Below are 25,420 nucleotides of genomic sequence, written 5' to 3'. Positions count from 1 at the left end.
ACACACATTAGCTTAGGCCTGCACAGGGCCAGGAGCATCAACATCACTGTCATCCACCTCCACATCTTGTCCTACTGGAAGGTCTTCAGAAGTAATAGTCCATATGGAGTATGATAATATGGATAAAATTTTATTCTATGATCATAGGATAAAATTATCCTATGATAATAAAGCCTTCTTCTGGAATACCTCCCAAAGAACTTGCCTGAGGCTGTTTCACCGTTAATTTCTATATACACATACACACACACACACACACACACACGTATGTGTATATATACAAAAAACATATGTGTGTGTATATATATGCATATATGTATGAGTACTCTAAAATAACAATAAATAGTACGGTATAGTAAATGCTAATTGACAGGAATTTTTAGTACCATTATACTCTTACAGGGTTAGCATCATACACGTGGTCTGTTGCCATGTGGAAGGTCCTTATGCAGTTCATGACTGTACTAAAATACGCTGCTAAATACTTTGTTTCTTAACAATAAAATAATTTGCTTCCACTAGACCAGTGTTATAAATAACTAATATTATCAAAGAGTCTTTTTTTCTTTTCTTTTTTGAGACTGAGTTTTGCTCTATCACCCAAGCTGCAGTGCAGTGGGGCAATCTCAGCTCACTGCAAACTCTGGCCTCTTAGGCTCAAGTGATCCTCCCACCTCAGCTTCCCGAGTAGCTGGGACTGCAGGCACGCACCACCACACCCAACTAAGTTTTGTATTTTTTGCAAAGACCAGTTTCTCTATGTTGCATAGGCTGATTCGGAACTCCTGGCTTAAACAATCCACTCGCCTCAGCCTCCCAAAGTACTGGGACTACAGGCCTGATCCACCGGCCTCAAAGACTCTTATAGTTCACAAAGTGCTTTTATATTTATTTTAACTCTCACATACGTCATGAACTACTACTATCTATCTGACAAATAACAAAAGAAACTCAAAACAACGTGGATGAGCCTGGAGGACACTACATTAAGTGAAATAAGGCAGGCACAGAAAGATAGATACCGCATGATCTTACTCATATGTGGAAGCGAAAAAGTTGGATCTTATACAAGTAGAGATTAGAAGTGTGGTTACCAGGGCCTGAGGTTGTTGGGGGCAGGGGGGAATGCAGAGATGTTAGTCAAAATACAAAATTTCAGTAAAATAGGGAGAATAAGTTCAAGAGCTCTACGGTAGAGTATGCTGACTAAAGTTAATAATATATTATATTCTTGGAAAATGCCAAGAGAGTGAATGTCAAGTGTTCCAGAAATAAAACTATGTGAGGTAATCCATATGTTAATTAGCTAGTCATTCCACAGTGTATACATACTTCAAAACCATACACTGGGCTGAGCGTGGCGGTTCATGCCTATAAACCCAGAATTTGGGGGGCCAAGGTGGGAGGGTTGCCTGAGGCCAGGAGTTTAAGGCCAGCCAAGGCAACACAGCAAGACCCCATCTCTCCAAAAAACTAAAAATAAAACCCCAAAACCCATATATTGTACACAGCAAATACAATCTTATGTCAGTTATAAAGAATAATTTTTTGAAAAGCAAAGTGACTTGTCCATAACCACAATATTTTTCATTTTCAAATCTCATTTTTATTTCTTATGCCATGTTGCCTATAATTATACAGCTAAGAATTATCCCATGCTCAGAAGAAATAAAACTAACATTAGTAATTAATAATATATCTTTCCCTTAAAACAGGTATTGCTGACTTAATATGCATAAAACTGCTGTCACATACCAAGTATGACCAACAGGTAAAGAGTGAGAACAATTTCACTGACTACAATATATATAGCAAATAAGTGTCTATATAGTGGAAGAAATATGTCTAAAAGAAATAGGAAAATGCCAGTAGAGAAATAAACTGAATTATGCAACTGCACTTAGAAATAAAGGCCTTTATTATTATTTCAATTTCCAGATTTTTAAAAACAGTGGAAATCCATTTCAATGATTTAATTTCAAATACGATTGACACAAATATAATAATATGAGACTTCATAATGAAAATACCAGCTGTGGAAAATGGTCTCAAAATATTTCTATAAAATATCCTATACAATATAATTAGCATTATAAGCAAAATACAAAATGTTTCTTTCACCAAGAAGAAACCCATGAGAGTTATGGCTGTGGTGTTACTATACACAGCAGAACATGCATATAAATTAATATGCGTTTAACCAAGATTCTATCAACTATGTCCATTTTAAACGGTATTCCTAAATATTACAATGCTAAGATTTTAAAGGATTTCTTAAAATACCTAGGAAAGCTACACAGAAAGAATCAGTACTATTGAAAGAAAACAAATGAAACAAGTCACTTTAGTCTTGACCTAAATTCAATGACACTTCTGATATTCTGAATCTGTCTGGGAAAAATATATTCCACAACAGGTTGAAAAAGCTGTAGGGCATCGTGATTTATAATAGTAGTTCTGAACAAATAAAAACCCAACGTTTTTACAGTTGAACGAAATTGGGCTTGGACAATAGGGAACCTAAAACTCATTTGGATTCACGCAGTGTTTCAAAAACACATCACTAGGACCTCTTACAATCAATCTAGTAGCTAACTGGCAGCTAGAACCAAAATCTCGAAGTCAAGGTGTATGTTGACCAGATTCTGTGTGCCTAAAATCTCAGGGGTTGTATACTTATACAAGCTATCTTTTCCTTTTCCAGTGGGACACCTGAAGGAGACCTGTAGACAGAGAATTACAGTAATCTGAGTTGGCTATCATAAAAGTATGAATTAAAGTTTCACTGCTTATTTGTGACGTTACATTCTAATTCACTCTATTTCTAAACTCATTACACATGGGTTTTCCCCAGTAGACTGAATGTAACTCAGGAAGAACAGCCATCAATTAACGTTTATACCCTGTGCACAGATAAGAGAATGGCTATCATTTTAGTTTCGTAACAGGAAGAGACGAAAATCTGCAGGCACAGAGCTTTAGAGGCTTCAGCATGCATCCTTTTCATAGTATCTGAATTATATTTCAGGATGTCTGAGGCCTCCAAAGTTAGGGTTCCAATATCATATGCTATTGAAGCAGATGTTCTTCCAAGCTAATAGTGAAAAATATTCTCTAATAGCTAGGTCAACTTCACAATTTTATTCTTATTCTTTTCTTGATCCATAATATCTATTTATTCCTGAAATACTCAGGCACAGATAGAGCCACATCAATGCAAAAAATGATGGCAAGAAAAGAATATCTAACTTCTATTCCTTTACCAGAAGGGACTGCAGCAGAAGTTAATAGGAACAAAACTGGATAAGGGGCAACCCAGATTGATAAAAGTATGATCCTCTGTAGGCAGCTTAATATTGTACAGAGGCTTCTAAGTCCTCACAGGACACAGAAGGATAACAAAGTTCCTACACTGGATTCAGTAAATCCAGTTAGCATTACCTTTTAGCCTGAACACATGGTTTGAATACAATAGTTTTCATTTCGTATTTTAGAGTCACATGGTATTTTGGGATTTGACCCAACTATTCAGAAAATTTATACTTTTCCCATAAAAAAGGTAAACAGAGAGGTATTTTTTTTTTTGTTAGCAATACAGGTTTACTTTTCTAAAATTGATTAAGCATTTCATTTCCTAAACTATGCTACATAAGTAATGTCTTCTTTCATTTTTTCCTTCATTATCAGTAAACCTTTACAGTCTCATCATATCAGAGCACGAGGAATTATATTTCATGGAGTTATGAACTGTCATGGACATTGCAGCCTGGGCCTTGGAGAGTTCTGTGTACAAAAAGATTATTTTATAATAAAGATGACACTGATAATGATGGATAATGAGTATAATATTAATATCCACATATCTTTGCTCCAGAGTTTTTGCTTTGGGGGTTTCCTTCTCAGAAATCCTCAAAATACAAATGTGGAAATGCATTAGCTACATGTTTTTGTAACCAGAAACCTATGGCTTTACCTACCTAGGCAGAGCAAACAGGACTTGTAAGCAATGACCAAATTGCACAAGTGATAAACCTATGCAGGCCTAGAACAAATGCTATGCTATTTCTATAAAGGATGTTTTTCTTCTGAATGGCACAGATGGAGTCCTGAACTCCCTGCTTCTCTCCCTTTGCTTTGGCAGAGAGAAGCTAAGGGTGATGAAGCATGATGTGACACTCTACTAATACAACTTTTCTTCTGCCTAGTAAATTTTACCGGACAGGTCTTCACAGAACATTCACATCACTAGTTTTTCAAATACTGATGCTTAATGTTGTTGGGTTTTTTTTTTTCCGTATCAGAATATGAAATTTTATTTCAGTGTTTTATTTTCACTGCAAGTTGAATCTGCCTAGATTTTAAATAAGAAAATATACCACCTAAACATCATTTCATGCCATCTTTCTATAATGGGTTTATTTTAACTTGGGGACTTATTCCCCTACATATACCCCAAATGATACATAGTAAGTGATATATCACTTTCTGAAGACATCTCATATGGTTCCTGCCTTCATGGGCTTTCTCCCGCCAGTCCTGTTTGGATCACTCATCCCCAGTCTTTACCCATTATAAATCTTTCAAGAGCCACTGCTAACTCTTCAATGATTACCCCCAAATACAATTCCCCCCTACTCTGGGATTTTATGCATTTGGGGCCACACTTATGGCATGTGTTTTTATTATACTTATTTGAATATTTTCAAGCTACTTATAGTAGGCATGATAGTAAGAAGAGAGATGATACAGTTCCATTGCCAATAGGTGCTTAATGCAAACGTACTAAGGAAAACATTGTCCTGGCAAGTAAGAGCAAGTCTAAGTTTTAGTTATATATTGCCTATTAAATGTCACATATTAAAATTTATGAATTTTTTTGGAGAAATTCTAACTACAGCCTTTCTTTTATAAATTTAAGTGCAGAAAATGGTATTTTGTATTCAAAACCACTGTTAAACATCCAAAGTGCTGTCAAAACTATGAATATCAGAAATGCCTAGTCAACATATAAAAATAAAAGGAAAGAAAATCTGGCCAGGCACGGTGTCTCACACCTGTAATCCCAGCACTTTGGGAGGCCGAGACAGGTGGATCACCTGAGATCAGGAGTTCGAGACCAGCCTGGCCAATATGGTGAAACCCTGTCTCTACTAAAAATACAAAAATTAGCCAGGTGTGGTAGTGGACACCTGTAATCCCAGCTACTCGGGAGGCTGGGCATAAGAATCACTTGAACCTGGGAGGCGGCGATTGCAGTGAGCCAAGATTGCACCACTGCACTCCAGCTTGGGTGACAGAGCAAGACTCTGTCTCAAAAAAACAAAAAAAGAAAATCTCATCTTTCTGGTAACTCGCCTTCTGTAATCACTAACATTTTCAGTGCTGCCTCTTCATAACAAAATGTGGATAAGGAGACGAGCGTAAGAAATATATTTCTTTTTCAATTTTTGCCATTTCTTTTTTAGTGTCAGAGGTTGTCAAAATAAGAGAGAAAATTCGTCTCATATTCCTCGTAGTGTGATTTTAAAGCTTTCTTCTATTCATCTTTTATACATGTATCAAATTATTATTCTATATACAGCTTTTCTAATCCACAGGTAGGGCTGAGAGTTTTATATGATGTCTGCTTTGTTTTAAATCAAGATTGTTTATTCTTCTTATCCTAAGAGTTATTTTATCTAAATGAAATCCCTGGGGTTTTTTATTAGTTTACTTAAAATTGGTGTTTGAATTTTATCAATTAGTTTTAAAAGTCTTCACTTCATTTTCAAGCAGGAAGTTCTTAGTGTTCTTCAAATTTATGCAACTTATCAATCTTTTCCAGATTCTCACAGGCTGGATCATCTTTATATGATCTATGCCCTATAGCTACTAACCTTGATTCCAGAAGAATGACAACAGTAGAAACAGCAGAGTACCCGATGCTAGTTTGGCTTCAAATTCCAATGAAAATTCCTAGTTCTATATTGTCTATACTGATTCATTGGCATAAATGGCTTAAATAATGACTTCCATTGTAATATACATTTATTTGACAATTTGAAGGCCTTTAGGGAACACTTCTTACGAAAAGCACTGTTCTAATACTTTAGAGTGTTAGAAATACTTCTATAAAAGAAATTTCTAAAAGTTGCAGATCTCAACTTTATAGTGGAGATCTGTAAACTTTTCTGTAAAGGGATGGACAGTAAATATGTTAAGCTTTGTGGAATATACAGCCTCTGTCATAAGGATGAAATCACCACTCTGCTGTCATATAGCATGAAGGTAGCCATAGAAAATACATAGATGACAGAACATGGCTGTGTTCCAGTAATACTTTATTTATCTATTCCAAAATGTAAATTTCATCTAATTTTCACATGTCACAAAATATCTTCCTCTTTTGATGTTTTTTCAACCATTTAGAAGTGTAAAATTCACTCAATTCATGAACTTTATAAAAACAGGTGTTGGCTAGATGGCCCATGAGCCATAGTTTGGTGACCCCAGCTTTATGGAATATGAGGGCCATCAGATTTAGTATCTGTAACTAGTAGGACAGAAAGGATATAAATAATAGGCTACATGGTTCTGTAAGAAATGTATACATTATTAAGAGAGTTCAGAGAAACCATGAATAAAATTGTATGAAGTATCATTTTATGCTTAAATCTGAAGGTTAACTTTAATTAAATATTTCTAATAAAGCAAAAAGTTGTGAAAATATGTATTTAATATTAACTTCGATTAACTATAAATATAGTATCACAAATTAGAACCACCAAAGAATTCTCAATTCTGTTAATTAGAAGCAGGACACAATCTGAATAAGTAAAGCAGGAAGAAGAGAAGTAATGCAGAACAGTTCCATGTCAAAGCAGAGGACAAAGAAGACAGAATGGGATACCAAAGTAAATACCGACATTGAGGAAATAAATCCTTGAATCTACTGCTCTCAAGCAAAGAATGAATGTGAGAACAGGATCAAAGTAATTAATGCAGGTCAGGCACAGTGGCTCACACCTGTAATCCCAGCACTTTGGCAGGCCGAGGCAGGTGGATCACTTGAGGTCAGGAGTTTGAGACCAGCATGGCCAACATGGTGAAACCTCGTCTCTACATTTAAAAATACAAAAATTAGGCAGGCATGGTGGCCTGCCTGTAATCCCAGCTATTCAAGAGGCTGAGGCAGGAGAATCGCTTGAACCCAGGAGGTAGAGGTTGCAGTGAGCCGAGATGGCACCACTGCACTCCAGCCTGGACAACAAGAGCGAGGCCCTGTCTCAAAACAACAACAAAAATAAAGTAACTAACGCACGCAAAAAAAAAAAAAAAAAGCAAACCACTTGAAAAATATTCACACAAAAATTAACTGAGCCTCCCAATAGTGGTCATAAATGGGATAACTGAAAAACAAATATGTTGTACCCATCCTCATCCCCAAACTATTACAAATGCCAGGTCAAAATAGCACAAAACAAGCTGAATGCTTAACATTGTTGAAAGAAATCATGCTGAGGAGAAATGGATTTGAATTACTTAGGATAACAAGTTAAAAATCAGTCCAAACACAATTTTCTTTCTGAGCTAGTACCTAATACTGCAGACCTTCAATTGTGCTGTGCAGACATCATTAATGAGCAATTGATTCAGATACAATTCTCTGCTCTATTAGAAATATTCTTATTTAGAGCTAATCAAAGATGATTTTCATTTATCATAAATGGCATCAAAATGCCATTTTGTGATTTCATGCTTATTTCACTTGTATGACTGGATAAAATAATTATAAAGGGCTTTGCTTAGCAAAAGTCAAAATCAGACTGTCTTTATGTAGATCAGAGTTTTGACTTCCTCTCCATTTACAGCAGCTTTTTTTCTTCTAATTTTTTTCTCTCCAAACCATCTCTAGACACCCAACAGTACCAGGACTGGAAATTCTGCCCCATGTCGATGTGAAAAATGGATTAGCATTTGCGACTTCTGCACCTCCACGGTTAGCCCATATAGCAGAGAATAGATAGTTCTCTGTTTCATTCCCACAAACCTCAAAATTGTAATGCCTTTCAGTTTTACTCTAGGGGAGCTGTCTCATTCTTCTTGAGATGGGGTAAATTTGTACATAATAAGAGCAAAAGGTCTAAAGAGGGAGCTTAATTGTCCAATTAGATGTTATCAAAGCCTAATTGTTGGGAACACAGTATACCCTGTGACCTAATTCTTAAGAGGTCAATTGGGAGAAAAACATCATGTTTCCCACTAAATGCAACCACTTGCAAAGTCTTAGATGTCAGGTCTGCAGACATGCTCCTTTGAAAATAGCTCTCTGTAGAATTCTGTGATTTAAAAAATCCTGTAAATCAAACATCTCTTTTAAGGCTCTATGTATCACCAGTGATTTGGTTACATTTTATGATTATACAAACTTGGGTTAGGTATCAGAGCCAATAAATGTCTTACGGTTTACAGATTCTTCCAAGAAAAAAGTGGACTATCAATCCAAACTGCTTATTTCTAGAATTAGATTCTTAAGGAAATTTTGTTAAGGTTCCCAACATAAGCTAACATAAACTTTACATTAAAGCCACTGGGATCAAAAGGGAGAAAGGAAGGGAAATAGCAATTGAGTTGCTACAAGGCATTAGGCAGGGTACTTTAGCTTCTTTATGTGTGGTTCAGAATTTGATTTTCTCAGCCCTATTAAGCACATGTCATTGTCATTTTACAGAGACACAGAGACTGATTTTCTAAAGCCATCCAACAACTCACTGGCAGTGGAGTCTAATGACTGCAAAGTCTAGAGCGTTTCCACCACAAAAACACTGTCCTATTCATTAAATTTGAGAATGAAAAAATATAAGCCTTGAGTAACGGCATTAAGAGTTTTTCTTTGCAAAATTTATCTTTGCTTAAACCCCAGCCAACCTTCCAGGCCTAAATTATATACCTCCTCTTTCATTTTCTTCCTTTTCCCTGCATCACTAGCTAGAAGTGACCAACACTTCTCCTAACACTCTCCAAATATTTTTTTCACTATGACTAAATAATTCATATACTACATTCATGGTATGGCACTAAACAGCAGAGTCCTTGACCTCTCATTACCAAGTACTCAGTGGGCTCACCGCCCTGTGTACATAGAGGCCAACACAACAGTACTGGCTTTTGAGAAAAGACTAGCTGTTGGCCCTCAAGGAGACTGAGAAAAAGCTCAAATATCTCTCTCTGAGCTGGGGGCTGGGTTGGGTTTTATAAGCATAAGGTAATGAGGTGTGCTGTGATTGGATCTTGCAACTAGGTGATGCTGGAAGGCATGATCTGACTGGATCTTGCTATGGGGTGATGCTAAAACTCAATCTGATTGGATCCTGGATCTTGCCACTTGGTGTCTGCTTCCTAACTCATTCTCCACTCCTTGGTGGGAGCACTCCAGTTCCACCTGTGGTTGCACCCTTGGTTCAACTGGGCACACTCAGGTTATGTGACCTTCATGGCAACTTAAAATCAACTCAGAACTTTATTACATAAAAGTTGAACCAGATTGATCTTGTGCAGTTACACTCTCACAAATGTTTCTTTAATTTAATAGTCATGATGTCAGCTGATCAAATATGTCAAGGAGTCCCCTGGCCCAAGCTCAGGGTAAATAACAGCCCAGGATTATTGCTCATGTCTTGCACATCCTAATTACTATCTTTAATCTTTCTTCTCCTTCGAAAAAATGGAATGAAAGAGTTTGCTCAAAATAATATTAATTTGATAACTCTAATAGATACTTATGTTTCTGTGCTTCTAAATTTTTTGGGTAAATTTGTTCCAGAGTCCATCCTATTTACATATGCAACTTCCAGTTAGATTTGTAGGACCAGAAAATGAGGGGAGCCCTGAGTTTCATTCCATGGGGAGAACACAGGGCCAGCAGCGTAGCTGGAGGAGGAGCTATGGCTCCGACTGTCTAGGCAGACAGGACTTCAAACAGCCTCACAGTTTCTCTGTGTCCAGGGACAGATGAAAAATCGACATATCAGACATATATTAGAAATGACCTAGATTGTGAAGGCCAGTCAGGACGATGGACGGCTCATGTCAGCAGACAACTGTATAAACAAAGACTGTGAGGGTCAGATCTGTAGCCCTAGCACCCCCACTAAAGCCTGTTATTCTGTAAGCTCCTGCGATATAGACAATCTAGAATGAAGGAAAGAGAAGCCTTTACATTGGCTGAGATGATGTGTCTGCTAGGGAAGGGGAATTGGCTCAAAGTATAACTTTCGTTGAATAGAAAAATGAAAACAAATATTGCATGTATTACGTTCTAAGTGCTTTATATGAATTAAATCAATTGATCCTCAGGAAAAAAACTATTATTTTCTTTTCTTTTTTTTTTTTTTTTTTTTTTTTTGAGACGGAGTCTTGCTCTGTTGCCCGGGCTGGAGTTCAGTGGCGCGATCTCAGCTCACTGCAAGCTCCGCCTCCCGGGTTCCCGCTCCTGCCTCAGCCTCCCGAGTAGCTGGGACTACAGGCGCCCGCCACCTCGCCCGGCTAGGTTTTTTTTTTTTTTTTTTTTTTTTGTATTTTTAGTGGAGACGGGGTTTCACCGTGTTAGCCAGGATGGTCTCGCTCTCCTGACCTCGTGATCTGCCTGCCTCTGCCTCCCAGAGTGCTGGGATTACAGGCGTGAGCCACCGCGCCCGGCCAAAAACTATTACTTTCATTGCACGTTTACACACATGTAAACAAAGACATTTGACTGAAGAGGAAAAAAAGTCAATTAACTTGCCCAAGGTCACACAGCAAATAAGTAGCAAAGTTGGAATTGTAATCAAGTAGTGTTGATACAGGGGCAGGGAAGTGCCGGGTAGAGAAAAGCAAGTCCCTGGCTAGGGCTCCACCCCTATGGACCTAGGTGAGGACAGGCACTCCTGCTTTGGTAACTAAATGTTGCATTTTCCAAGACCACCCTGGCCCACCATGCCCCCATCCTGGGCTTATACCCTAGTGGGCAGACACGCAGGCGGCCAGATGTCAAGAGGGGCACATCAGTGGAAAAAGAAGCTGCTGGACATCGTGAGGAACACGTTGGTGGAAGAAGACACGAGCTTTTACTGGACAAGGTTGTCCAGAGCACGCCAGCGGGAGAGGACGCCAGCGGGAGAGCACGCCAATAGGCGCTGCCACACCAGCAGGCCATCAACCGGGGGACCAGGCAGAGTTTGGCCGAGGCAGTCAAAGGAGAGCCGGGGTCAGTGAGCAGCCAAACTCCAGCTCCCTTCTGGCTCCCCCATCCGCTGAGAGCTATTTCTACTCAATAAACTTTGCACTCATTCTCCAAGCCCAAGTGTGGTCCGAGTCTTCTGGTACACCAAGGCAAGAACCCGGGATACAGAAAGCCCTCAGCCCGCCAGATAAGGCAGAGGGTCTAACTGAACTGGTTAATATAAGCTGCCTATAGACAGCAAACTAAAAGAGCATCATGTAACACACACCCCCTGGGGCTTCAGCTGTAAACATTCACCCCTAGACACTGCCATAGGGTGGGAGGCCCGCAGCCTGCATGTCTGTATGCTCCCCTAGAGGTTTGAGCCCCAGGGCACTAAAGAAGTGAGCCACACCCCCATTGCACGCCCTGCCAGGGAGACAAAGGAACCTTCCCTGTTTCAGTGTGGTTATTTATTATTAGTGTTAGGAATAACATAACCCTGAATTGCCACTTTTTGCAGTTATCATAGTGTTATTTTCCAAACAATGACAATACTTTCCTAGTTCATTCACCTGGAAAAAAAAAATCTATGGTAAATAAGATTAGGCTGGGCATGGTGGCTCATGTCTGTAATCCCAGCACTTTGGGAGGTCGAGGTGGGAGGATTAATTGAGGCCAGGATTTAATTGAGACCAGCCTGGCCAACACGGTGAAACCCCATCTTAACTGAAAATAAAAAAAATTAGTCAGGCGTGGTGGTATGTTTGTAGTCCTAGCTACTTGGGAGGCTGAGCCAGGAGAATCACCTGAACCTGGGAGGCAGAGGTTGCAGTGTGCCACTACCCTCCAGCCTGGGTGAAAGAGCCAGACTCCAGGTCAAAAAAAAAAAAAAAAATCATGAAACTAACAATTGGTTTATTAGGTCTTTTTTTCCTCTAAATGAATTAATTTAATTAGAAGCACATTCATGTGTTATATGCAATTACTAGAAAATTCAGCCAATAAAAATGTATGAGATTGATATAGTCAAGTGTTTTGTAGTTACTAAAATCCATCAGTTTTTCTTTTATATATATATATTAAAAAAGGATTATTAGTACACCAATCTTTATTATAATCTCTCAACCATCCACAGAAGATTTTAAGATGTAGTTTTGTTTTCTAGCAGGACAAGAAAATGATGTTCTTTAATTAAAGGTCTATTTCTCAAATCAAGATGCTTTAGCTCCTGCCATTGACCATCTCTCTTTTGAAAAGGAAAAGAAGACCCAACTTTAAAGAGTCCTGACATTTCTATCAAATTTAGACTAACAAAACCACATCCAAATGGAAATAAAACTTTCTGAGACATTGGTTTCTTTAGCAAAATTAACACTAACCAGGATAAAATATCTGCTCCTCATAACCATAACACACCTGTAAAACATGTTTCATTGCCACCAAACTGAGTTAGAATTGCTTTGATTGAAGAAGAACCTGGAATTTCAATTAACCTTACATATTTTTAAACTCCCTTTACACTTTTTTCTTCCTTAACCTTTCCATAGTCAATGATGCCCAAGGACCCTATTCCTTATACAAAATAAAATATAGCTATGCAAGAATCTCATTAAAAACCAATTGGTTGAGCTGTAGATTTGGTTATTATTTAAATTCAATCATAGGCTTCATATTGAGCGAGATGGATACTACATGTCAGTAAGAACAATCTAGCACTCTATTACAGGGCCTTGATTTCTTGATGAGTGGCACTACTTGAATTTTGTTAGCTGATTAACAAAAGATAAAGTCCTCATAGACAAGAGAAAGGAGAGCAAGAAGGAGACACCCAGATGTAATGCAGATTTAAGTACAGGCTGGGTTACATTTGTTTGGAATAAAGTCAGTTACTGGGAACTATTGTGGCAAAGCTGTCCTTTGGGATGGTCAGGAAGAAAACAGGTAACCATGTGTATGGAATTACTTAGATATTTTTCAGAGGTAATAAAAGTAGATGCTTCCCTTATCTCCTTTTCTTTCTGTGCCATTAATGCACATTTCATATATGCCTGATACTATGGATTAAACCCCACAAATGAATCATCATAAGCAGTCCCTAAATTATAAAGAGACTTAGAATTCTAAACAACATATTATTTGGACTTTTTGTTTTCTTACAGAAACATTAATTTAAGTGGTGCTGAAGTAAGTTAATATGTATGTTATGTTTTTTTTTTTTTTTTTTTTTTTGAGAAGGAGTCTCACTCTGTCGCCCAGGCTGGAGTACAGTGGCGCGATCTCTGCTCACTGCAAGCTCCACCTCCCGGGTTTATGCCATTCTCCTGCCTCAGCCTCCCAAGTAGCTGGGACTACAGGCGCCGCCACCTCGCCCGGCTAATTTTTTGTATTTTTAGTAGAGACGGGGTCTCACCATGTTAGCCAGGATGGTCTTGATCTCCTGACCTCATGATCCGCCCGCCTCGGCCTCCCAAAGTGCTGGGACTACAGGCGTGAGCCACCGCACCCGGCCATATGTATGCTATGTATTATATGAAGGAAGTATTGAAAATTTATAACAATTTTTTAAAATATTCAGTCATAAAACAAGTAGAAAATATACTAAATTCTTAAATACAATAACAGTAATTAAATAAAAATACATGAAACAAATTAATAAATTGAATAAATGTTTTATCTGATTCTAAAAATTATAGTGGAAGAAAGTAATATTCATAATAAGTAAAATGAGCGCTCCATTGACATTACAGAAACAAAAAGCCTGGCATTTAATGGAGTTTAAATGTTCTTTTTTAAAATTTTAACAAATACTTAGAAAATACCCATCACATGGTGAGGTTGGTTCTTTGCTAGGTTTTATGATAATACCAATCCTTAAGGAGCTCACAGTCTTGTATAATAAACATTCTTTTTTTTCTACCATAATACCAACAAAAATTTATTTTTATAGTTAACTAACAAAATACTATAAAGGTAATTTGTTTGTTCTAAGTCCTTTAGTTCATACATCCATAAAAGATTTAAGCTTACTGTCTTTGTATTTCCAGCACTAATTCTCTGAAATGAAATTCTTTTGAAGGCATGCTATTTTACTCCTAGCTTCTATTTTGTAACTTTTTCCAAAATGAACAAACGTTACCTGAATTTGAAATACATTGATTGGAAATGTTTTGACTGGCATAGAGCCATTAACATTTGTTAGGAAAATTAGATGGGAAATTTGATTTGGCTGCATTTCTGAACTTTCTCTTCATACATCTCTGTTGTGTGATTTGACATAAGGAGTATATGACTTATAATTAAAAAAAAAAAAAAAAAGAACAGAATCTATTGAGGGTAGCACCACCAACCTTAGGTCTCAGATGTGTTTGGAGCCACCTTACCAGATACTGAATCTGGAGCCCTCCATACCCAGGTGCCTTGTCACTTATCTTGACAATAGAAGACTTGAAGGGGCTTTGAAAACAGTCAACTACCTGGAGCTTGCAACAAAAATTGTGTGAGTTGGCACTTTCCACATGATATATGTAGTCTATGGTTTCTCCGGGGTAAATGTGAGGATAGTGATACTAATAGCTAGTACTTAATGACCTCTCTCTATATGCAAAAAGTTTTGTAAGAGCTTTATAAACTCCCTTAATGTTGAGCTTTCATGCATGGCACACAGTCAAAAAATTTTTGTTTTTTATCTGTCACAATCATTTTCCTGTTTCCTGTTGCCCATATGTTGCAGAATTTTTTACATGTTATGTTTCAGAATCACTCTAATTGTAAAAAGCATTTAACCATGTACACTTAGGATATCTTTGACTTTTCTTATTTTCACTTTTTCAAAAAAGGGTTGTTTCTGCTTTTGTGTCATTATCATATGTATGTTCTTATTAGCACTTAATCCACTACAGTAAATCCCTTTCTGCTTAAAACAGCCAGATCAGTTTCTATTCACCGAAGTAAAATTTATTTCACTCTTTTTATTCTTTCTACATCTTAATTTCTCCGTTTTTTTCTCACCTCTCTCATTTTTTCAGTGTATTTTCTCTTGGTTTCAGAAAAGTAGCATGGTAAAATGTAGCATGCACGGTTCTTGTAGTGAAACAACAAGTTCAAACCTCAGTTCTTCTCCTCACAAGCTATATGACTCAGACCAACAACTTAATCTCTCATACATCTGGTTCTTCACCAGGAAAATAACTCCCAAGATTATAATAATGAAATAATATTAGCACCTTAGCATGTTGAAAGATCCTATGACATGAATATGAACGAGATTTTCTGTTCCTGAGAAATCTATCTTTAGCCAGGAAGAGTTAGCACTCAGACTCTCCCAACCACGGTAAGCCCACAGCCTGAATGCTGGAGTGTGATTCTGGACTCTGACTCTTCTTTTATTCAAGTTCTAATTCAGGAGAAATATTTGTAGCGTTTGCCTTATAGCTGCAATATAGCCATCTTGGACCTCTTTGTGAGTGGCTCAACCCAGACCTAAGCCAGGGACAGGCAGACAGATGTGTGGAAGGTCTGTACCTAGAGCTTAAGTCTTCTATGTGTAGATCCATACCCCTGGGTGTGGATGAGCAAGGGAAAGAAGAGATGGGCAAGGAAAACAAGAGATGGGCAAGGCTGGGATATCAAAAAGTGAAAGAAGAACACATGAATAAAGAGAGAGAGAAGCAGCCTGGGCAAAATGATGAAATCCCATCTTCACAAAAAAATAAATAAATAAATAAATAAATAACAGCTGGGAATAATGGCACATACCTGTAGTCCCAGCTACTTGGGAAGCTGAGGCAGGAGGATCACCTGAGTCCAAGAGGTCGAGGCTATGGTGAGCTGTGATAGTGCCATTGCACCCCAGCCAGGGAATAGAGTGAGACTCTGTTGAGAGAGAGAGAGAGGTGATTGGCCTTCAACCTATAGGACAAGGATTTCCCAGTTGCACCATTCTCCTAAGAAAATGGCGGATTCTGTCCCTACAACAGAGGGGAACAGATCAAAGACCCAGAGCCGGCCAACTCACTTGAAAGTCCAACTGTGTCCAGTCCAAGCAGACACAGTCCTTCCTGTGTATCAGGAAGGAAGTTAAATGTAAAACACAGCATAGTTAAGCAAGTAAAAGCGAAAGACTCCTTGACTTTTTTTTTTTTTTTTTGAGACAAAGTCTCCCTCTGTCCCCCTGGCTGGAGTGCAGTGGGGCAATCCGGGCTCACTACAATCTCTGCCTCCCAGGTTCAAGCGACTCTCCTGCCTCAGCCTCCTGAGTAGCTGGGATTATAGGTGCCTGCCACTACGCCTGGCTAGTTTTTTGTGTTTTTAATAGAGAGGGGGTTTTGGCATATTGGCTAAGCTGATCTCGAACTCCTAGCGTCAAGTGATCAACCCACTTCAGCCTCCCAAAGTGCGGGGATTACATGCGTGAGGCACTGAGCCCAGATGACTATTTCTGGAAGGAAAGCCTAGGGTTGCAAATAGAACAGCAGCAACAAAAGCCTTCCAAACAGAGAATCCCATAAGCTACGATTCGCTAGCTGTAGCAAATCCAGATACCCAGAACCTTGAGTAATCCTCATTTTTTCACTGAAAAATACTAATCAGAGAACGAGTTCCAAGCACACTATATGCCAGGATGATAATGTCTTAGTGAATAAGACAAAGTTTCTATCTTCATGCAGCTTATGTGCTTGTGAGGAACAGCACCAATAAACAGATAAAGCAGCAAGTAATATAATTTCACATAAAAACTAAAAATATACAGGGTAAAAAAATTGAGTCATTAGGTAGGTTCATTGAGGAAAATATATTTGATAAGGTAACATTTGAGCAGAGACCTTTTGGTGTGAAAGAATAGCTCATGCAAAGATCTGGGAGAAGAATGATCCATGCTTTGCGGTGGAAAGGATCTTAGTGTGCTCAAACACAGCAAGTAAGCAACTGGGGTGGAGGTAGACAGAGAGAGGAAGAGAGTGACGGAAGGATCCTAGAGTAGCTCTCAATCTTGGCTATACATTAGAAACCTCTGGGAAGCTTTAAAATTCCCTATGCCGGCTGGGCGCGGTGGCTCACGCCTGTAATACCGGCGGGGAGGCCGAAGCAGATGGATCACCTGAGGTTGGGAGTTCGAGACCAGCCTGACCAGCATGGAGAAACCCCGTCTCCACTAAAAATAGAAAAAATTAGCCGGGCGTCATGGTGCATACCTGTAATTCCAGCTACTCAGGAGGCTGAGGCAGAAGAATGGCTTGAACCGGGGAGGCGGAGGTTGCGGTGAGCTGAGATGGTACCATTGCACTCCAGCCTGGACAACAAGAGTGAAACTCTGTCTCTCTCTCACACACACACACACACGCACACAATTCCCCATGCCCAGCTAAGTCAGTATTTTTCAAGTTCCCAGGTGATTTCCCATGTGCTGTCAAAATTGAGAATCTAGGCCCTTCTGGGCCAAGTAAGGATTTTAGGCTAGGTGTAACAGGGGTCACTAGAAATTTTTATTTTGTCCTTTCATTTTGTTTTTGTTTTTTTTTTTTTTTTTTAAACAGTGGAGTGTCATTATCTAACTTATATTTGCAAAAAACAATTGCAGTTCCAGTGGGCATGGGAGACAACAGAAACAAGTCAAAAGTAGAAGCAGGAACACCAACAACAAGCCGCTGTGGCCAATGTGGGTGAGAGAGAAATGATGCTACAGGGACAAGAGGCAGCAGCGGAGGCGGTGGGAAGCAGTTGTGTTTGGAGCGTTTCATCAAGTCAAAAGCACGTGCTGATGAATGGAGACAGATCTGAGAGGAGAAAATCAAGGATGTCTTCTAGGTTTTAATTCTGAGCAATCGGATGAAGGTGAGGCCACTTACTGAGTCAGGTCGTAGGGTCTCCTAAACTTGGAGCTAGATCAATTTTGAAACAGAAACCAAACAAGAAGACGTTGTTGATTCATTATGCCTTGTCAAATGCAATTCCTAAGCATATGTAAACATAATTCACACTGCTTTTCCTTCCTCTGCCTGAAGGTATAAGTCACCAGGCAGAGAAGAGCTGGCATTTCTCTCAATGATCAGGGTGCTGTAAGAAGTCGTGCATGCCTCTTACGTTTTTGTAGGGATGAGCTGGAAATTGCTGCAGGTAATGACAGTTTCTGAAATGTTTGGATTAGCTTTTCTGGAGCAGATAATTTGGGCTCAGACAGTGGGTTTATGATTAAATTATCATTTTTTTTTACTTTTTTTTCGATCTCTGCCTATGGCATAGTCCTGTTAGACCTTAATGCTTACATTGTATGGGCTATCACTTCAACTCTGTTTTGCTTTCTTGGCAAAACAGAAGTTTTTATTAGGGAGATAGATTAACATATCAAATGAGCAAGGAAACAATTCCTAAACAAAGAGGATTTCAGCACATGAAGAGACTCTATCTCCCTTCAGGCAGATAGGTAGACATCTGAGAAATGGACAAAGGTGCCTTACTTACCTTGCTTAAGAGCAATGAGTTGCAGGTTACACACACTACAGAACTGAATGCTTATATCTACTTGAGAACATATGCAAACATACTACTAACAGGAAGCCCAAACTGGAAACAATGCGATCGATCAATACCACAACGAATAGGTTGTCGAACAATGTGCTACACAAGAATGAAAAAGAAGGAACTATAGCTACATGCAGTGATGCAGATGAATTTCACAGATGTAGTGTTGAAATAAAGAAGTCACACACAAAAGAATGTAGACTGTATGGTTTCATGTATGCAAAGTTCAAGAGCAGGCAAACTGTTCTGTAGCGATAGAGATGACAATGGGCTTATTTTTGCAAGGAGGTAGAAATTAACTAAGGGGAGATGCTGAAAATGTTCTATAACTTGATCTAACTGGGGATTACATGGGTGAATTTTTACATGTAAAAATTCAAGTTATATACTTAATATTTGCACACTCATACACACATATATTTTTATACTCTCTATAATATATGTAAGCTATAGATACAAATCTAGTATAAATTATATACCTCAATGAAAGTGATTAAATTGAAAATAATCTAAATAGTCCCAGGCTGGCCAACATAGTGAACTCCCATCTCTACTAAAAAATACAAAAATTATCTGGGTGTGATGGCACATGCCTATAATCCCAGCTACTTGGGAGGTTGAGGCACGAGAATCACTTAAACCCAAGAGGCGGAGGAGGTTGCAGTGAGCCGAGATTGTGCCACTGCACTCCAGCCTGGGTGACAGAGCAAGCAGCTGGGATTACAGGTGTGCGCCACTGCGCCCAAGTAATTTTTGTATTTTCAGTCGAGATGGGGTTTCGGCATGATGGCCAGGCTGGTTATAAACTCCTGACCATAGGTGATCCACCTGCCTCGGCCTCCCAAAGTGCTGGGATTACAAACATAAGCCACTGTGCCCGGCCCAAATGATTTATTTTTGATTCATCAGCAGTAGCTAATCAGAAAGGATACCTGGACTCTCAGAAGAGACAGCAGCTTTTATGACACAACTGTGTACACTGCCCAGACATCTCTTCTGCCTTTTATGAAGATGATAAAAGAATCCACTGAAGAAACTGAAATTCTTGGCAAAACAGAGGCTTTTACCGGGAAGATAGACTAACATGTCAAATGAGCAAGGCAATAATTAGATGAAATGAAAACTATCTACGATATGAAAAACATAGTTCAATACTACAAACAAAATTTATATAGTGGGTTCCAACATACGCACCTGAAGACTCCAGGGCATGCAGTCTTACCCACTCTGCTGTGCCTCCTTTGCACCAGGACATCAGGAATATGTTTTCGAATTTCCTCATCAGTAAGCCTTAGCCTTTGCTTACACTTGCTCAAATATATATTTTTAAGCACGAGTCTGTATCAGCTAATTTATATGAAAGGTTTGCTCTTCTCATTGGACTCTGGGTATGACTGCATGGTGCTTCAGCTCTGCAGTTTCTTTTTCTTTTGGGATAGGGTCTCACTCTGTCACCCAGGCTGGAGTGCAGTGGCATGATCACCACTCACTGCAGCCTTGACCTCCCTAGGCTGAAGCCATCCTCCCATCTCAGCCTCCTGAGTAGCTGGGACCACAGATGCACACCACAATGTCTGCTAATTTTTATAGTTTTTGTACAGAACTGGTTGTGCCGTGTTCCCCAGGCTGGTCTCAAACTCACGTGCTTGAGACTCAACCTCATAAAGTTCTGGGACTACTGTTGTAAGCCACTGCGCCCAGCCCCAGCTCTGGATTTTCACCTGAGCCCTGGGCACTGCATTTTTCTGGGCAGCTTGGGCCTTTAAAGTCACTCTGACAAGAAAATCTCTTGCGCCTCTGTCACTAGGCAGCCTCAAGTATGCCATGACACTTCCCATTAATCACCATTAAACAGTCTCTTCTACTCTGAGAATAGTGCCTTAGATAGCTACCATTTAATCACTTCCTACCCAAGATTGTATATGTCATACCTATACTCATGAGATGAGTTTTTAACTACTTCATTCCCAATTCTCCTAAAATTATTACAATTACTTCACGTCAGATAAATGAGAATGTTTATAACCAACAGATAAAAGGGTAATTTATATTCAAGTATATAATATCTAATAAGCCTCTTTGTGAAGAAATGTCTCATATTTAAACAACGTAATATTGGCTGAGCGCAGTGGCTCCTACCTGTAATCCCAGTACTTTGGAAGGCCAAGGCAGGCAGATCACTTGAGGTCAGGGATTCGAGACCAGCCTGGCCAAATGGCGAAACACCTCTCTAATAAAATACAAAAATTAGCTGGATGTGGTGGCAGGCACCTGTAATCCCAGCTACTAGGGAGGCTGATTTGGGAGAATCTCTTGGACTTGGGAAGTGCAGGTTGCAGTGAGCCAAGATTGCCTCAATGCAATCCAGCCTGGGTGACAGAGGAAGACTCCATCTCAAAACAAACAAATGAATAAATAAAAATAAAAAATAACCTCATATTTTGGGCTTCGTTTTAACCAGGCAAGAGCAGGCATATTATCCTCAGTAGTTACTGACCTTGAAATGTCACCAAACCTGTTGAAAGGGATGAAGAATTTTGGAAGATGGGATGAAATTTAATAGTGACTTAGAATAAATTATTGAAGGAACCAGAACTTTTAAAACTGCTCATTAAGATCAAATGAGTTATACACATAGGAAATATAGCCTGAAAGAACATAGATTCAAATACATACCATGAGTTTGCAATGTCGTATCTTTGTATTAAAAAAATGATAAAGAAGTGTTCCATTTTGTTCCTCAGGGCTCTATTTTACCAATAATCTAGGTTTCATAACTTGGGGTGGACCGAGAAAATTTGGAACACTCAGATAATAGCAATATGATGATTAAAGGATTAGTAATACATAGATTTGCACTTCCAAGATTAATTGATGCTTCATAAGACTTATCATTTTTATAAATGTCAGGTAACTGTTTAAGATAATTTAGCTTTTGTTCAAAAGGAAATGTTCTTTTGTTCCTCTTCCAAACAACTAGCAATGAGGTGATTGTGTATTTTTTTATGTTAAAATTTAGCTTAAAATCTTTCCTTCAGAGAGGATTATGTCTTCTATTAAATTGTAATTTTGATTATCACAATCTTTTCCCAGCAAGAATATTTGTTTTTAACCTAAACTAGATGCTTGGCTAAAGGATTCTAACCCACGAATAGGCTAAACCCATGATTTTCAAACCCATGTTGGTTAGAATTTAATTAAGTTTATCTGAGATATTATATAAGGATTTGAAAATACATTGTAAAACACCACCATTCAGCTCCCATAGGATGGTAATAATACTATTTTTAAGCTTATTATTATGAATTCATACTAGTTGCACATATTTATAGGGTACATGTGATATTTTGATACAAGCACACAATGTGATATTTTGATACAAGCACACAATGTATAACAATCAAATCAGGGAAATTGGAGTATCCATCACGAACCAAGCATTCATCTTACTGCTTTTTCTGTAATTCCCCACTGATTAAATAATCACCTTTAGTAGTTATTTGAATCATAGCCCTTATAATTAAGTCATATCAGTTTGAATGGTAGAGGGACAGAACATCTACCTTGACTGTTGGTTAGGTTCAATAAAATTATAGAGGTGGAAGAAATGTTAGTCATACAGTATTGACCTTAACAGGTACATGAGTTGTGATAACAGTGACCAAGTGATTCTCTATGGCTTTGATTTAGGTCACAGAGTCCTGGAAAGATTTATTTATGTCTAAACCAAACCTTCCTGTGAGCAAAATTCTTCTTGTCCTGTCTTTGGGGTATATATGTATGTGGAAACTTTGTCCTTTGCTGTTTGGGATTTTTTTAAAATGCATTTGATTACAATTTAGGTAATCCTCCTGAAGTCAAAGCTGCTTATGTTCTCTGTACTCTAATACCCATTTTAGCAGCTAAATTATTCTGTTGCCTTTCCCTTCATTATCTTCAAGTTACGTTCCTTAAATTATTTGACTTAAAGAAAAATAATGAGAGGATTACTAATCTAGCATATTTAACATATTCTTTACATAATCATTTCTTTGGTTGGTTGATTAAGGAGAAAGAGTGCACGTGGGTGGTGTGTGTGTACATTCTGAGCCTTAGTTGTTTATGAGATCACAATTAGATGTTATTATGTAATATAACATGACCTATTAGTTTGGAAGAAGTATAATTTAGAAGAAAATATTGTGGTTTCTGGAATCAGGTATTATGGGTTGGTATTCTAGCTGTAGTATCTGGGAGAATTTGGACAAGTTGCTTAATCTTTCTGGGTTTCTTTTCCTCATCTATAAAGCATGGAAAATAATAGTGAGAGGATTAAATAAATTAACACATGAAATACTCAGGATAGTGCTAGGTTCATAATAAGTACACAATACGTGGTAGCTGCTCATCATCATGATGTTATTGTATACATACATGACATATTGATATATTTAGGCTCCTCACATTTCCTAGTTGGAAAACAAAACTCATGGCAGAGTCAGGACAATGAAAAATAAGCCAAAAACCTCGTTTTTATTGTAGAAGGTCTGACTCTTCAACCTGTCCCTTAATATCAACACTAATTGACTTGGGTACTTCCTGCCATTCCCCATTTTTCCCTTACATTTTCCCATATAACACAGGGATTATATACATATTTATCTTCAAGTATTTTTTTTTCTTTTTTTTTTTTTTCGAGACAGAGTTTCACTCTTGTCACCCAGACTGGAGTGCAATGGTGCGATCTCGGTTCACTGTAACCTTCGCCTCCCGGGTTCAAGTAATTCTCCTGCCTCAGTCTTCTGAGTGGCTGGGATTACAGGCATAGGCCACCAGGCCTGGCTACTTTTTCTATTTTTAATAGTGAAGGGATTTCACCATGTTGGTCAGGCTGGTTACCTCAGGTGATCCACCGCCTTGGCCTCCCAAAGCGCTGGGATTACAGGCGTGAGCCACTGGCACGTGCCTCGCCTAGCTTCAAGTATTTTGAAAATTCACTAACTCAGGAGATCCTTGCTCACCTGCCATTTTCAGAAGAAAGAGAATTTACACAAAGTGAACAGGCAAAGTCGCTGAAAATTGGTTGTCCTTACACTTTCCCTCCCAGTTACTGCCTTTTTGTTGTAAGGAAGAAGGGGCTCTTTGCCATCACCGAAGGGCTTCTGAGCGGCATGGTGAGTTCAGTAAAATTAATTTCTTTTCAGTCAAATAATGAAACTTCTAACACCAAGTAGCAGCAATTTTCAGTTTTTCATTGTCTTCAATTCAATGTACAAAACCTTGTAGTAAAAAAAGCATGTAAAAATTATGTTTAAGTATTCTGGATGAGAAGAAGAGAATGAGTCTGAAATTTAACAACCGTCAACAGTTAAGATCTAAAAACAAGAGGTGTAGTAGGAGTTTAGAACCTTTGTAAATTTAGAATCTTGGTAGACTCCTGTTTTCTCCTTGTTGTTTCTCATTTTTGACTAATAATTTCCGTGAGGCCGGGCGCGGTGGCTCACGCCTGTAATCCCAGCACTTTGGGAGGTCGAGGCAGGCGGATCATGAGGTCAGGAGATCGAGACCATCCTGGATAACACAGTGAAACCCGGTCTCTACTAAAAAAACAAAAAATTAGCCGGGCGTGGTGGCGGCGCCTGTAGTCACAGCTACTCCGGAGGCTGAGGCAGGAGAATGGCGTGAACCCAGGAGGTGGAGCTTGCAGTGAGCGAAGATGGTGCCACCGCACTCCAGCCTGGGTGACAGAGCGAGACTCCATTTCAAAAAAGAAAACAAAAAACTTCTGTGAAATCAAGGCCTGCTCTTCTGTGCTCCACGAAGTTGCTTACATTGCTACTGTCAGCCCTATTGAGTCCAGGGAATGGAATGTAGAGTATGGGCACCTATAGAATTTAAAGGGTAGATTTCTTTATTTTGCATTCAATGTATTAATAAGATTTTTAAAACATATTTTGGAGAAATGGCTAATTAGTGTATAATCCTGATACCAATTCCAAAAAACTTTTTTTTGTAGAGACAGGGTCTTATTCTGTCACCTGGGCTGGAGTGCTCTGGCATGATCCTAGTTCACTGTAACCTCAAATACCTGGTCTCAAGCAATCCTCCTACCTCAGCCTCCCCAGTAGCTGGCACTATAAGCATGCACAACCACACCTGGCTAATTTTCTTATTTTTGGTAGAGACAGCCTCACTATGTTGCACAGGCTGGTCCTGAACTCCTAACCTCAAGCAAACGTCCCTCCTCATGCTCCCAAAATGCTGAGATTACAAGCTTAAGCCACCATGACTGGCTTCCAAAAAATATTTCTTTAAATTCTCTTTCCTCCACAAACACATGCAAAAGAAGTATATTCTCCCTTCAGCTTTTCTGACAATATGCCACTGTCAGTGGTTTATCTTAGACATCTCAAACCTTTGGAAACAAGTCCTGAATTTAAGATTTCTGCGTGTAAAATCAAAAGAAAATAAACTGCCGAATCTGAAGGTTTGCATTTGAAGTTTGCATTAGTATACTTATCTCTGGGTTCCACTGATTCACATACTCCTCCTACAAGATTTTCTCTAAACACATTTTGAAAAGAGAATGGTGTTTTTACTGAAAATTTTCTCTACACACACCCACATTCACTTCTTAGTTTATTTAAATTAGCAATTGTGTCTGCCAGAAGAAAGTTCCATCTAGAGATACAAGGTTGGTTTTCCAATCAGTAGCCACGGGATAGAATTGAGTACATTAGT

The 25,420-nt window shown here is 38.7% G+C and overlaps 1 long non-coding RNA gene across 5 annotated transcripts in view; it reads right to left on the bottom strand.

Moving 5' to 3' along the window:
* The window catches only part of LOC123573662 (uncharacterized), a 157,103-nt gene that overhangs the window by 116,777 nt on the left and 14,906 nt on the right, over positions 1-25,420 (bottom strand). For 3 of the 5 annotated variants that reach the window (XR_010587092.1, XR_010587090.2, XR_012435366.1), the window contains one exon: positions 15,938-16,054. This is a non-coding gene — a long non-coding RNA (uncharacterized lncRNA). Of the gene's footprint in view, positions 1-15,937; positions 16,055-16,196; positions 16,249-25,420 lie in introns of those variants that run through there. The other 2 variants (XR_012435367.1, XR_010587091.1) reach the window with 1 other exon arrangement.

This window comes from Macaca fascicularis, chromosome 5, assembly GCF_037993035.2.
Source record: "Macaca fascicularis isolate 582-1 chromosome 5, T2T-MFA8v1.1".
In the NCBI taxonomy this organism is placed as follows: Eukaryota; Metazoa; Chordata; class Mammalia; order Primates; family Cercopithecidae; genus Macaca; species Macaca fascicularis.
The sequence above is the reverse complement of the archived record's forward strand: the minus strand, read 5'-3'. Positions and strand labels throughout refer to the sequence as shown.